The following is a 16,246-nucleotide window of genomic DNA, read 5'->3' on the forward strand; positions in this document are numbered from 1 at the left end:
TTTTAGGTTTTGGGGTGGGGTTGGGGGGTGGGGCGTTTTTGGTTTTGGGGAGGGGGTGGGGGTTAGGGGGTTTTAGGTTTTGGGGTGGGGTTGGGGGGGCGTTTTTGGTTTTGGGGAGGGGGTGGGGGGTTGGGGGTTTTAGGTTTTGGGGTGGGGTTGGGGGGTGGGGCGTTTTTGGTTTTGGGGAGTGGGTGGGGGGTCAAGGGGGTTTTAGGTTTTGGGGTGGGGTTGGGGGGTGGGGCGTTTTTGGTTTTGGGGAGTGGGTGGGGGTCAGGGGGTTTTAGGTTTTAGGGTGGGGTTGGGGGGTGGGGCGTTTTTGGTTTTGGGGAGTGGGTGGGGTGTCAGGGGGTTTTAGGTTTTGGGGTGGGGCTGGGGGGGTGGGGCGTTTTTGGTTTTGGGGAGTGGGTGGGGGTCAGGGGGTTTTAGGTTTTGGGGTGGGGTTAGGGGGGTGGGGCGTTTTTGATTTTGGGGAGTGGGTGGGGGGTCAGCGGGTTTTAGGTTTTGGGGTGGGGTAGGGGGGGTGGGGTGAGGGATGTAGGGTGAATGGTGCCTATTGCTAATGATTTTATCAGGAATGCCTTTACAACGAAATATCGTTGTTAAGGCATTCGTGGTAAAATCATTAGTAGTAAGGACGAGGTCGGTGTTCCGACCTCGTTGTTAAGGTTAGTAGTTGTTTTTAATTCGGTGTTCCATCATATAATCGTGCAGAATATATCTATATAGAGAGCACCGAATATACCATAAATTAGTTCCATAAACGAATTTCCCTATTCTAAATAAAGCATTGAAAGTGGAAGTTCAAAGAGGAAGGTGTCAGCATCAGAAAAAAACAAATTAGGATTCTAGGGAAAGGAACAGGCACTCAAGCATGAAGCTCAGCACCCTGGCAGAGGAATCAGCAGAGTTAGAGAACGGACTTATCTCTTTGAAGTCAGGACAGAATCTGGTAACGCATTCTAAGAAACACACAATAAACAATGCAAAGTGCTGGAAGCCTCTTCTGAGCAACCCCCTTATGTCAGGCCAATCAGGAGAAGATGTTCTCTAGAAGCAGGTAGACTCCCCAGGTTCCCAGGGTTGGACAAAGAGGTAGACAGCTGTACTATCTTAAAGTTAGCAACAGTTTGATCGGCCCATTACAGGGGGCTGTCTCCCATCCCCATGCACTGCAAATCCACAGCCAAAATTAAATCAAACTAGCTAAGCTAACAATTCCCAAAAATAAACAAAGCCCTATTATATTTAAAAGCTCTTTATGAATCAACACCTGCAGTACAGAGAACATGATGAAAGCAAGCCTGCTTGGGTTCTATCCATCAAATATAACATGTACCATTCCAGAGCCAAGTACTCTATCCCTCTTTCCTAGATCATTTAATTGAGTGTCTGATAGCTGCTGAAATGTGCCTATTCCTATTACTCCATCATTGTGTTTCCCAGCCCTCAACTCTAGGCCCACACCTTCTTGTTCAGAGCATCCAGATGATTATTCTATGGGCAGGGCAGTGTTTCAGTCCTCTTTTTTAAGCTTAAAATGTACTCAAACATCTGCAACTTAGTCGTCAAAGAATATTCCTATATCAACGCAAAATGTTTGAGTGTGATTAATTGAGGAAGCAACATTTGACGGGGATACGCAGAAAGCGTGAGATGGGCAACATTAAGAACGATACATTACCTCACAACTACTTTTTGCTAAGATCTCAGAACATAAAGTATCAGTGCTCGGTCATGATTAAATGACAAAGTTAAAAAGGAAATACGTGATTTATAATCCCATTTATGGAAGAAAAAGCAGGCCTGATCCTACCAAACCTACAGTATTTACGGAGCTAGGACTAGATCAGAAGCCACTTCTAAAGCTCAGCACTTGCTGCTAGCTGCCTTCTCTTGTCTCTTGTTGGGCATGTGTTATGTAAAGATTGCAGACGAACTGTACTTTGGAGTTATTTAGCTCTCATTCACAGGAGCACGTGATTTAACTTCACATGCAGACTTAAGGAAGGAAATACAAACCACGGTTTCCATCGTAAACCTCACACAGGACAGGAGCGCTGCAAAGGAAAGCCAGGCCCGCCTAAATACTAGAAACACAAACACGCAGGAGTTACCACGTCAATTGTGTTTTTTCAACAGAAGTAAAAGAGCAGTTCCTTAACGCATTTATTTATTTTCCTTCTTTCTTCCTGTGTGTAACTTTATTCAGCACAGAGAAAGCTTGCCTCGCTGCGTCCAACTGATAACTGATAAGCAATGTTGGTCTGACGTATGGATTGGATCATCACAGAGCGGTTGTGTAGGGTTTCTGTTTACACTAGGTGAATTGAGACCACTTTGCTGTGCAGATAACACTGCATTCTGCAGATAACTGATTACATTTTATCATGCTGTCCTCTGATGCCTGAGCTGAAAGATACACCAAAGACATACAGATTGCTCGTAGCGTCGAACATCGAACAGTTAGGGAGCCCATACATTGCTCTTGTTTAAAACTGCCAGACCCCATTCAGGGGGCCGCAGGACAGGTAGGGGCTTCTGGGCCACAAACCTGGTGATTTTGGTTGTTTGCCTCCAGTGTCCTGTGATCCGTCCTGCTATTGCCCTAAAAACTGCCCTTCGGGGCACAAAGGGTGAGCAGTCATCGGCTTCCCAAGGAGGTAGTGTGGAGGTAAAATCTCAGAGCACCACAGTCAACCAACAGACAGAGTAACATACTGTCCGTCCCAGTGTGTGTCTTAAGAAAAAAGAGCAGCACTCAAGTAGGAGCACAGCAAAACCAAAGACAGCACACAGTAATGGGGTACAACTGCAGGGTTCTGCAATTCTATGAGCTAAACCAATCCCTGTACTTCCCAGACCCACGACAGGGTCTTAGTTCAATATTGACAGTTTCTGCCCTTCTACATGGGTCTAGAATCATGCCTGCAGCTTTGCAGCCAGTCGTTTGTTCCCGGAACTGATGGAGAGATAGTTCCACCCAACTACAGTGACCTAGTAATGCAGGAAAACCTAGGGCTGGAAGTAGCTCAGCTCTAAGTTCACCTTGTTGTTCATCCTGGTAATTGCTATATGTGAGGGTCCATAGATCAGTTCAGTTCGAATCTTGCAATGGAGATCTTATCCTCATTCTTAAGGCACGCTCCTTTTTTGTTATATAATCTTTTTTATAGGATTTTAATATGCAGTGTGCGAAATGATGCATCAGTGAAACATTTGGAGGCCTGAAATATAAACCTTTTCCGTGATCAAAAAACGTTGTCGCTTCATAAGGTTCTTAAAACATAAAACCACTAAAAGCATTATAGCATATTAACATGAGTATATATATAACTGGAAGTCTAATTGACCATATCTGACGTAACCCATCGTAATGCAGTGCTTTTCTAACAAGTATTCTGATCTGAAACGGCCAACTACATCAATATATTACAACAGCTTATTGTTTGATATACAACTACCAGATTTCTTTGTATATTTGCAACTGATCATTAATGTTGAAAATGAATCAATCATATGATGCCATAGTTGTCATGGTATATATCAGAAAGTATCAGAGTTTCACAAAACCTCAGAATACACTCTTTGACAAGGTGGGGCTGCCCTATAGGGCAATCAGGCCGTGTTCAAAGAACTAGTCTGATAAGGCAGTGCGTGGGCCGTTTTTTGGGAGATTTGTGAGCCTGTTGTATGATCTGGTGTGTCGGTTTTTACTGTGGATTTTCCAGATATTGCCACAAATATTGCCCTTTACATGCAGAAATACATGCAGTCTTCTATAATTGCAAAACAGGTATGCAACATGTCTCTACAATTTCAAAACAGTCATATTTGCAAATGCGCGCCTCTGTTTGTTAGCTACCTGATTCGCTAATGGGGGCCAAATATATTTTGGTGCACAGGATTTTCCTGTCCCAGTCCAATCCTGCTCTTTGGTCACAGCCAGTGCAAAGTCAAACCATTGCTTTTTTTTTAATGGTTTATGATCTATGATATTCCACAGGCACCATGGAGTAGGCAACTTCAAGTTATAGTTTAATTGTCAAATTACTCGTGTCTTTCAGTGTCTTTCAGATGGTGCCATAACGAAGCTCAAAAATTATGCAAAATCGGTCAGTGCCACAAGATGTGTACAATGACTCACTCTGCTCGGTCACACCTCCACTATTGTTTATCCTCAATCAGCTATGACCTATGCAGATTATACAGACCTCTGTGCCAATCATGAACCATTTTAAAATAACTGAGTTTCAATCTATCCTCTCTAAGACTGCAATCATGATTGGCTAAAAGGGCAAAACTTTCTGCATGAGTTAATCTATTTTCAATATAGGGCTGCCTCCTGTGTTTGAGTGGTCCACAGTAGGTTTGGAGGATGCTTCTTTGATTATTTTCGTTGAACTCTCAGATATTTTTTTTGTAAACACCCAATTGTTCCAGGAATTTATGGGGACATGTTTTCCAGGTTAGTCGAAAACTTAGCCAGGTTAGCTTTCAGACAGTGCTTAAGTTGTAAATAATGAAAAAATTTAAATAATCCAAATGAGATTCCATGCAAGATTCTTGAAATGCTTTGATCAGATCATTTCAAAGTACATGACTAATAGCCAGTATTCCTTTTCTGGCCCACATTGTCCTGTTGAGCATTTGTCCATTTATGTGGATTTCGGCATTGTTCCAAATAGGAGCATGTAAATTCAAGAACCTCTTTTGCTGCAAACATTTATGCCTGTCAAGCCACATTTTTACCAATATTGAGCGTTGCTGTCGCCTCTAGGGTGGTGCACATAGATCCATAGATTTCCATAGATTTCCAGTATAACCCAGTCTAGTTTTTCCATGAGTTGAAGTGATACAATAATTATGAGAAATGTTGGGGTGGTATGATCTGCATCTATCTTAGGGAGTCAGAGAGCCCTAGAATTTGTTGGGGCATGCAATCTGGCTATTGCCAGCTATGGTGAGCCAATCGTCTAAATGTAGTAGTTATTATGATGTTCAATTTGTTGAAGTTGTGTATGATAAACTAAAGTCAGCAGCGTAATAAAAACGTAACTAAAACAGGGTGCTACTACCATCTCTGTTGTTTGTACCCATCACCATGTGGAGAGATGCTATTTACTCCAGTTCCCAATTTTCTAGGCATTAGCTCAGCAAGGACATCCATAATATCTTTAATCATCCTCTGGATGTTGCTACTGAGCAGGACTCCTAGGTATTTCATCTTTTTCTGTACCCAGTGGAATTGGTGATCATAAAGAAAATGGACCATGTTATGCTGTGTCATTGTCATGGCTTCACTCTTGGTCCAATTGATCTTATATCCTGAAAATAAAGCCAAAGTATGGATGATCTCAATCAAAGCTGAAATACAAGTTTTTGGGGAACTTAGCATCAGCAGGATGCCATTGGCATAGAGTGTGCGTTTAAGATTGCCATCGAGCATGTCTATGCCTGTTATCTTCTGTGAACCTTTAATTGCAATCTCTAATGGTTCTAGCACCAGCAGCAAACAGTAGAGGAGTCAGGGGGCACCCTTGTTCAGCTCCTTTGTGAATAGACGTTCTGTCTGATTGAAACCGTTACCGTGGACTATGACTACTGAGCTGTTGTGTAACCATTTCACCATGTCAGTGAAGTTCTGTCCCAGTTCCTTTATGGCCATAATGCGAAACAGGTGTCTCCACTCCACTTGATAAAATGCTTTTTCACTATCAAGGGAGAGGCCCACCTTCTCATCTGTATCCCCTTTAGGAACGGCAATAATACATTCAAGAGGGTACACGTAAGATTTTGAGAAGAACGGCCAGGGACAAACCCAACTTGATTCCTATGTATTATCAGTGGGGTGCCTTTTTTCATTCTGGTCACCAAAACTTTAGGATGTTAATGTCTGCATTTATTAGGGAAATAGGTCTATGATTTCTGCAACACACCAGGTATTTCCCTACTTTAGGTGACAAGGGATTGTAATTGCAATTGAAGTCTGCACTTATGCCATCCGTCTCCATGGCTTCTCTGAACATCTTCCCTAAAAGTGGGATGGAGAGCTTGACTGTATATTTGTAAAATTCTATCAGGAAACCATACTCTCTCAGCAACTTCTCTGATGGCAATGTTTTAATCACCTCTGCGATTTCCTTATCTGTAATCTCTCCATAAAACTCCTCTCTGAGTTCGTCAGTGAGATGCAGATGGGTAGTTTATTCATAAAAGTTCTCTCAGTGTTCTTTTCAGATGCAGCTTCTGAGATGTACAGGCGAGAGTTTATGGAGGCAAAATCCTTGACAGTCCTCGGGCAGGCAAGCAGTGAGTTATTCTCATCATGTAACGCTGGTACAGCTGACCTCACATCCCTATGCTTCAGCTGTAGGGCTACAAGTCTGTTGGCATTTTTGCCTTTTCTTAATCGTGCGTTTTGATACAATAGCGAGCCTTTATTATATGTATATTATTTAATTCATACTTCTTCAAAGTTACAGCTTTAAGGAGAACCTCCGTCAATATTGCTCTATAAGTTTGGTTAACCCCAGTATCCCCACTTCCAACTTCAGTTTCAGCTCTTAAACTGACTTACGTGCTATTGGGGCATACCTTATCACAATACTTCAAACATATGACTTTCTTGCTGGCCATAAACTTGGCATAGAGAATACAGAGTTCTCATTCAAGTCAGAATATTCCTGCAGATAGCTATGTAATTTATTTTTCTGCCCAGGGACCAGATATTGTGTCATATCCAATCTACGATTCTATCACCGGGCACATCTAATCACACATTTAGGTGCAAGACGATTGGAGCATCATCCTAAGTAGAGCTTAAGCCTTTTGCAGTTTCTAATAGCTTGGAAATAGTCTAGCATGCATCAAGAAATAGACAATTCTCTTCTCTGTGCCATGCCAACAAGATAGAAAGATATAGTTTCTTTCATTTGTGTGCCTGAGCCTCCAAGAGCTGATTGGGTAGTGATCCGACATTTTTGAGAATTTCTCTCTTACTATGATTTCTGGTGCTCGAGCAGCCTGAGTGACCAAGAATCAGATCAATTGAGAGATTTGAGTCTCCCACAGTCACCACACGTAACCTGCTTATTTCGGTTAGTACTCTTTGCATTTTTGTGAAAAGCTTGATTTCTTTGTCTTAGGTGCATACACCGAGCCAACCACCAGGACCTGTGTCTGGATTGTATGTTTGAGAAACACATTCCGTCTGATAGCATTTTCCAAATTAGTATAGCAACACCACATTTTCTATAAAGCTATGTCCCAAACTATGATAGGCCAGCTGGTTTGTCAATTCCAGAGGCTGTTATCAATGTTCCTACCCAGTTTCCTTTGAGTTTTTCAGCCTGTGTTTGTCTCCAGCAAGAGAGCAATGTCAGGGGTCTTGGATCCATGCTGATTCAGCACATTTGTTCCCCACATGTGTCTCGTGAGGCCATAATGAAAGTGGTTTTGTGTTATACATGCGCGCTTTTCAGCAGATCAGTTGAGCGCAGTTTCAGATGTAAAGACATGTGAGTGGTGGAAAGTCAATGAATCATGTCATCAAAGAACCAGAGATGGGAACAAGTTACCTAGTAATTAATGCATATAGGGACCATTGGTGCAAAAATCCACTGAATGCATCTAACTTTTTAAGGATGAGTTGCCCTCTGAGTGTCTTCGCGGTCAAGATTGATAAAGTGCTATGGAGGTAGGGACTTATCAATTCAGAAAACAAAAATATTATGTCACCCCCTCTCGATTGATCAGTTTAGTACCATGCCATCCATTAAGCCTTTAGAAGTAATGTAGACTTATCTCCGTCCCTTCATAGTGCTTCCTCATGACTTCTATCTTGACTAGGCGCCTATTTCTCATATGCGAAGGCAGGTATCTAGGTGGAACAGCTTCTAATACATTAGAAGATTAATTATGTCCGCGTGAAGCATCAGTTCTATTGCCATCAAGTTCAAAATCTCATGGATTATAAAATTCTTGCATTCTGTCATCCAGTGACACCAAGATTATCACAGGGCAATGAGGCCATACCCAATATTTTTCTGTTTGAGGGGTTGCAAGTCTAAACTTCTTTTCCGAAGTAGATTGGTCTCATAAGAGAAATCAGCCTTAATGTATTCTTCAAAGCTTTATCTTTATATAGAACATTTTGCTTCATGGCCTGGAAGAGCAACCACACATTCTAATGTCTCCGGAAACACATTATCAATGGTCTAGGCATGTTCCTATTAAAAGTCTTTCTTTGCCTTATCTTCATCACCCTGTGGAATTCAATGGGTGGGAATCAGTGTTATATAGTTTCCAGATAAAGGTTGCAAGAAAGCCCTTGATATTCTCCCCCTCCTACAATTTCCACAGCCCAAAGAGGTGGGAAGTGTCTCTCCTGCTTGTATATTCAAAGTCAGTGACCTTAGTATGTAGATTCCCTCGGCCTGCTCCTCTATCTGGGTTATCCAGTACTTTCTTTTTCTAGGGCTTCAATATGTTTCTCTGAGTTATCTATCAGTGTTTTTATTAAAATACATTCCTGCATGTATCACTTCTAATTACCTTATGTTTTCTGCTGATGATGCCTCAACATTGGTGAGAGATGAACTGATTTCCATCAGCTCTTTCATAAGCATGTCCAAAGTAGTTGAAGCCATAGTGAGTTGACAGGCAGTTTGGCACACCTTGTGTTTGCCACCAGTCTGAAAACAGTAACTGCCTGGAAGGCTTACTCCGAGACCTATATCTCAACCAGTGTTCTTAGGTTAATGTAAACTCAGCCATAATGGTGGTTACTAGTGCCAAAATACCTTCAGCTGTACCTAGGACAGAAAACTAAAAGATCAGTCTCCCTCAGCACCCTAGCTACTGTTCAGAGATACCCATTTCACTGTGCATATTAGAAATGGGGTTTCTGGTTGGCTAGGTGATGCACCTAACCCGGGCACAATCTGCCACTCTAGTCAGGGCAAGTAAATTACCCACCAAAGATAACCTGTGCTCACCCCCTGGTAGCTTGGCATAGAGCAGTCAAGCTTATCTCCAGAGGTCATGTGTAAAGCGTTTGTTCAAAACACTGACACCAGTGACACGATAAACACACCACAAAAGAGATTCCGCACATGGTTATGAAAATATGTTTACTTAGATTATAGGTACATCACAAGGTCACAACAACATGAATCATGATTACTATGCATATTTATCAAATCCTCATATAATACTCATTATCCTGACAATGTACAGCATAGCACCATATGTCATGCCTTCAGGGCATACAGTAGTACAGCATTAATCATCCTGACACTGTACAAGGTAAGGTCAGAAAGTTCACTCAAAGCAACCATATCACTTGCTTTGTTTCAAGACACAGTTGGCCGAAATTAATACAGAATTGAATGAACACAAGGAATACCTCACCCAACAGAAAATCAACAAACTGCAGAAAGATATCACCAAATTCAGCCGCGAGAAGGTGTATCCATACACTAAAGATGACTATGAGATTGACATGCAATCACGGTCTTCTGAGGATTAAGGTCCCACATAGAGGAAACCACGCACTTATAGTAACAGTTCATCTTCCGATGGTTGGAGTACCGAAGATGGTGGCACACTATCTTTTTACTATGTTCCCCAATTTCTGATCCACCAACCCTTATCTGGCAACCTCCGTATCCTTTTTATCAGCCACGCCCCTATTTCTCCTATAGGCCTCTTTTAGGCCGAGGCCAGGGCAGAGTAAGAGGCAGGCGCAGAGGAAGAGGACGCCATGTGCATTGGCCCAGAGAAGAACCACAGATGGTGACCAGGAGTCAGGGCAAGCACCCAATACCCAAGACTTAGTAGTCAATTTATCATCAAGACAACTTTCTACTGCTGAAACATGTGCTCTCAACAAAGGACTCAGTTTTGTCCTTACACCTAAGGAAGATTTTTTCCGCCTCAATTGTGAACTGTCCCAGTTCTTTAAAAAGATTAGACTTCATGCCTTTTTTCAGAATCAATTACCAGATCTTCAAGCAAATTAGGGTTTGAGGAAACCATCTACCTTTGTCCCGCCTACTGCTGCTATGCCATGAGAATTGCTTACTTTTGAAAAAGCCGTATTATCAGATGTAAAGAAGCTACGTCCCAAGAAGGCTTTCCAGAACATGTCCTCTCAGGAGAAGTAAGCTCTTACCACTGTGGTCCATGATCCTAACATTGTCATCAAACCTGCTGATGAAGGTGGTACCATTGTCATCCCAGACACTACGTCCTCTCGACAAGAGTGTTTACATTTGTTGAGTGATACAACCTACTATGCTCCTATTACACATGATCCCACAGAAGACTTACAACTAAGGATATGATCCATAACCAATGAGGCAGTATCTCATGCGTGGATAACTAAGAAGGAGCCGATTATTTGGACACTTTTAATCCTCGTGTCCCGTACTTTTACTGCCTACCCGAGATCCATAAGAACATCCTACCTACACCTGGATGACCAATTGTATCCGGGATCGGCTTGGTTTTGGAACCATTATCTTTTTTCTGCGACCATTTTTTACAGCCTTTGGTACAAGAGACACCTACCTTTTTAAAGGACACTACATCTGTTGTTAATCTCATTGATCAGATTAATGCCACAGAACAAGTCCAGGACTTGATAAATCTGGATGTGGAATCCCTATATACAAATATTACACAAGAAGCGACTCTCCAAGTTGTTGAGGACTTTCTTTCTCAACAGATGACGGCATCCTCGACCCCTGACGCTTTTATTATGCAATGTGCCTCTATAGCTCTGACTGAGAACTATTTTCAATTTGAAGATCAACTCTATCATCAGATATGAGGGACTTCTATTGGAAGCACTTTAACACCAAGTCTAGCCTGCCTTTACATGTATCATTTTGAAGAATTATTTATACTTAATGATACTAATCCTTATAAGGAAAATATAAAACTTTGGCATCGTTACATTGATGACATACTTATGGTCCGGCATGGTGCCTTTGATTTGGTTGGCGATTTCATCACATGGGTCAACACCTTAGACCCTTTCTTAAGATTTTCCTCCACCGTGTCTGCTACACAACTTTCATTTTTGGATCTTTTGATTACTATTCGTCATGGCAAACTGGACACAATGACCTACCACAAACAAACTGACCAGAATAATTTACTCCTATATCATAACCACCCCCCAAAATCATTGAGGGATAATTTACCCTATGCTCAGTTCCTTAGGTTACGTCGTAACTGTAGCACTCTATCCAGTTTTGAGACACAAGCGGATGACCTGTCTCGCAAACTACACGACAGACACTATCCCCATGTATAGTCAATTCAGCCCATAAACGGGCTCGGAACAACCACAGAGTGGTTCTTTTGGCACCAGTACCTAACCAGTCTAACCGCTGTCTCACATGTGTTTCGACTTACACTCCTATGTCCAACACCATCAAAAGTTGATCAATAAGCGATGGTCGATACTTGGCAGTGGGGGAATTGACATCCCAAAACCCCTATTTGCATTTAAATTCACTGAAAACATTAAAGACATGGTGGTTCACACTCGCCCCAGGCTGCCACCCTCGGAAAAGAGACAGACGACCTAATGGCAATTACCTCCAGTTAAGGGACATCATCCCTGTGGGAATTGCAATGTTTGTCCCTTGACTACACGCAATGAGGTCTTGGACCTCCAACCGTTTGGAAAATGGTACCTTCAAAAACATACTAACTGTAACACCCAAAACTGCGTTTATATGATCCAATGTCCATGTCAGTTACGTTATGTAGGGATGACAACACGTCCAGTAAAGATAAGGATCAATGAACATGGCAATAATATTAGATGTGGACGTACCACTACTAAATTAGGTGCCCATTTTTGTGAAACCCAGCACACCCAGATGATTTGTGGTGGGTTATACTTGAGTCTTTCAGCCATACCAATAATCCCAACGGCCTCTTTGAGAGGGAGCAACGTTGGGTCTACAGATTGGAGACCCACATCCATGGGCTAAATGATGACATCCCATTGACCTCTTTCTTTTAAGGTCCGGCATTTACAAACATGTCCATTGAGTTACATTTTATTCTCAACTGACTGCCAGGATAATTTTCAGTTATTTTTTCCATGATTTTTTCATGACATCAGACAATATTTTCTGGTTTTATAGGTGTTTAGGTGCTTAGATGGAAATCTGATACTAAAGGGTTCCTTTTATCAAATCATGATTGCCTATATTTACCTAGAGTAATCATTAGTTCTCGAACTGGAGTTTATTACCCCTGTTTGGTGTTCTTTAACTTTGTTTTGTACCCCTCTGGCCATTTCCAATTTTTTAAAAATAATATTTGCTTTCCTTCTTTTTTTTATTCCCTCTTCATTCTGAGGGATTTTGGATGACTTGTTCCTTTTTTCTTATTTTGAACACACCCCCATTAGGTGGGGGGCACTCCAATTACCATCAGTAATTATTGTTGAGCGCTACCAATTGGGGCTTGGCCGGCTCTGAATGGTTTATGTAAGTCGGAGAACGGACGTCTAAATGAGAGTCCGTCCTCAACTTTACTAGCTCGGTGAATCTGCTGTCCTCTGCCGGCCCCTCCTCTCAGGGGAATTCCCCTCCCGATTGGTCCGTGTTACGCCTCCCCGCTCCTCCGCCCAGTGCCACCTCCTCACCGTCCGTTTCCTTGTTTGTGTGAGAATTCCCCAGCCGCTGCGTCCCCTGCGGCCCCTCCCGCCTCCCCCCTCCTCCTCACCATCCGTTTCCTTGTTTGTATGAAAATTCCCCAGCCGCTGCGTCCCCTGCGGCCACCCCCGCCTCCCTCCTCCACCTCACCGTCCGTTTCCTTGTTTGTGTGAGAGTTCCTCAGCTGCTGCGTCCCCTGTGGCCCCTCCCACCTCCCCCTCCTCCTCACCGTCCGTTTCCTTGTTTATGTGAGAATTCCCCAGCCGCTGCGTCCCCTGCGGCCCCACCCCCCCAGCCTTCCCATTCGTCCAGCCCTCCCTCCTCCCAGCTGCCACTCCCCCCATTTTTGGAAGCCACGGCGCGGACGCACAGCTGGCACGCCAAAGGCAAGCCCGTCTGCGCCCGTCCGCGCCAAGACCACGCTCAGCGCCAGTCCCCCTGGCTTTCTCAAACAAACCTACTTCCCCCTCACCCTCCACTCACTCAACCCAGGCCCTCGCCCCACCTGCACCCTTTCCAGCCCCACACACACTCATGGCCCCTTCACCTGCCTCACCTGTCATTTCTCCTGCTCCTCACCCCTCACACCAAACACGAACCATAGCGACCCCGACAACAAACACAACACCCCCAACGCAATACACACCTACTCTGCCCCACCCTCACCAACCAGCCCCGCCACACACCACCCCACAATCAGAACGCACCCCACAACAACACCCTCATGCACCACACCAACACCACCCACCTCAACTGCCTGCTCCTCAACACCTGCTCCCTTCACAAACATGCCATAGAACTCTGGGACCTCATCACATCGCACTCACCTGACATCGCCTTCCTCACGGAAACCTGGACAAACCCCTCCTCGGAACCCGACATAGCCATCGCCACCCCCAAGGGATACAAACTCAAACGCAAAGACCGCCTCAACAGGCCAGGTGGTGGCATCGCCATCCTACACAGGGACACCATCAAAGTCACCACCAACTCCCAAGACACTATTGACAACACAGAACACATGCACTTCCTAATCCACATTAACAACAACTCCACCCTCAGAGGTACACTAATCTACAGACCACCAGTACCACGCCCCGCCTTTTACGACACCATCGCCGACACCATCAGATTGCACGCCCTCACCTCCACAGACTACATCCTCCTCAGTGATTTCAACTTTCACTTGGAGAACCTACAAGACCACAACTCTACCTCCCTCATAGACAACCTCACCAACCTCGGACTCAAACAACTGGTCACCGCACCTACCCACTCAGCAGGACACACGCTCAACGCAATTTTCACCTCAAGAAAACACATAGCCTACACTCACACCACCGAACTCCTCTGGACTGACCACCACTGCGTCCACTTCTCCTTCACCAAACCCCCCACACACCATCATCAACACACCACACCCTACCGCATGTGGGACAAGATCCCCACAGAACGCCTGAACTCCCAACTGGCTCACAACCCCACCTCACACCAACGACCCCAACACAGGAACACACAACCTCTCGAAATGGATCACTACCTGCGCAGACACACTAGCCCCCCTCAGAAAACACATCGCCACCCGCAACATCAAGAACGCCCCATGGTTCATCCCCGAACTCCAAGACTCCAAGCGCAAATGCCGCCAAGCGGAGAAAATATGGCAACAAGAACCCTCTACAACCAACTTCTCCACCCTCAAAGCCACCATTCGCACCCATCACCAACTCATACGCTTCGCCAAAAGAGATCACTACAAGACACGCCTTGACAACAACTCTCAAAACAGTAAAGAACTCTTCACCATCATTAATGAACTAGCCAAACCCAAAGCCAGCAACATAGACCCCTCACACACATAGCCCCTATGTGACGCCCTCTCCAACCACTTCCACCACAAAATCCTGGACATCCACAACAGCTTCATACCACACACATCTACCACACACACCCCGCACTCACCCAACCCAACCGCCACTCATGATCCCCCCACCACACTCACCACCTGGGCCCCCACCACACACAAAGAAACCTAAAAAACCACGAACTCCATCCACTCTGGATCCCCCTTCGACCCCTGTCCACATCGCATCTACAACAAAGCCAGACCAACCATCGCCCCCATACTCTGTGACATAATCAACTCCTCCTTCGACTCCGCCACCTACCCAGACCCCTGGAAGCACGCGGAAATCACCGCTCTCCTAAAAAAAACAAAGCCGACCCAGAGATCCTCTCCAACTATCGCCCCATCTCCCTTCTCCCTTTCCCCGCCAAGGTCGCCGAGAAACTAGTCAACACCCGCCTATCCCACTACCTCGAAGAAAACAACACTCTTGACCCCTCACAATCCGGGTTCCGCAAGAACCACAGCACGGAAACCGCCCTCATCGCATGCACTGACGACATTAGGACCAAAGTCGACAAAGGCGAGACCGTCGCACTCATCCTCCTAGACCTCTCTGCAGCCTTTGACACTGTCTGCCACCACACACTCCGCACACGCCTCCACAACATAAGAATTGACGCCAACACCGCATCACTGACCACCAACCTCGGACTCCGTCAACTGGTCAACACACCCACCCACATCGCCGGCCACACCCTTGACCCACTCTTCACTGCAAGCAACCACATCTCATTCAGCCACACCTCCGAACTCCACTGGACCGACCACCACTGCGTCCACTTCACGTTCAAGAAAAACACCGAACATCACCGCACCCCTATACCGCCTTACCGCCGCTGGGGAAAAGTCACCAAAGATCAACTAGCCAGTACCCTCGCCAAAAACCCACCACCCGACCCCACCGACCCGGACTCCGCCGCTATCAACCTCCAACAATGGATCCTCAACTTCGCCAACATCCTAGTACCACTCAAGAGACCCACCGTCAACCAAGAAAAGAAAAAAACAGCCTGGTTCACAGATGAACTGACCACCTCCAAACGCACCTGCCAGAAACTCAAGAAAAAATGGATCCTCGAGCGCACACCCGACAACCTTGCTACCCTCAAGGAAGCCAACCGCGAACACCACCAACTGATCCGACTCGCCAAACGCTCCCACTTCACAGAACGCCTTAACAACAACGCTCATGACTGCAAGGAACTCTTCTGCATCGTGAAGGAACTCTCCAACCCCAACGCCAACGTCAACGACGTCCCTCCATCCCAGAAACTCTGCGACGACCTCTCCACCTTCTTCTACCAGAAAATCGCAGCCATCCATGACAGCTTCAACACCACACCTCCGCCAGACCCCACCCCCAACAACTCCTCCCATGCCGACCGCATCACCACCTGGACCCAAGTAGACGACGCCAAAACCCTAAAGACCATGAACTCCATCCACTCAGGATCTCCCTCTGACCCCTGCCCACATCACGTTTTCAACAAAGCCGACGTCACCATCGCCCCCAAACTCCGCAAGATCATCAACCTTTCCTTCAACACCGCTACCTTCTCGGTCAGCTGGAAGCACGCAGAAATCCAACCCCTCCTCAAGAAACCTAAGGCTGACCTCAACGACCTCAAAAACTTCCGTCCGATCTCCCTCCTCC

Source organism: Pleurodeles waltl, chromosome 8 (assembly GCF_031143425.1).
Source record: "Pleurodeles waltl isolate 20211129_DDA chromosome 8, aPleWal1.hap1.20221129, whole genome shotgun sequence".
In the NCBI taxonomy this organism is placed as follows: Eukaryota; Metazoa; Chordata; class Amphibia; order Caudata; family Salamandridae; genus Pleurodeles; species Pleurodeles waltl.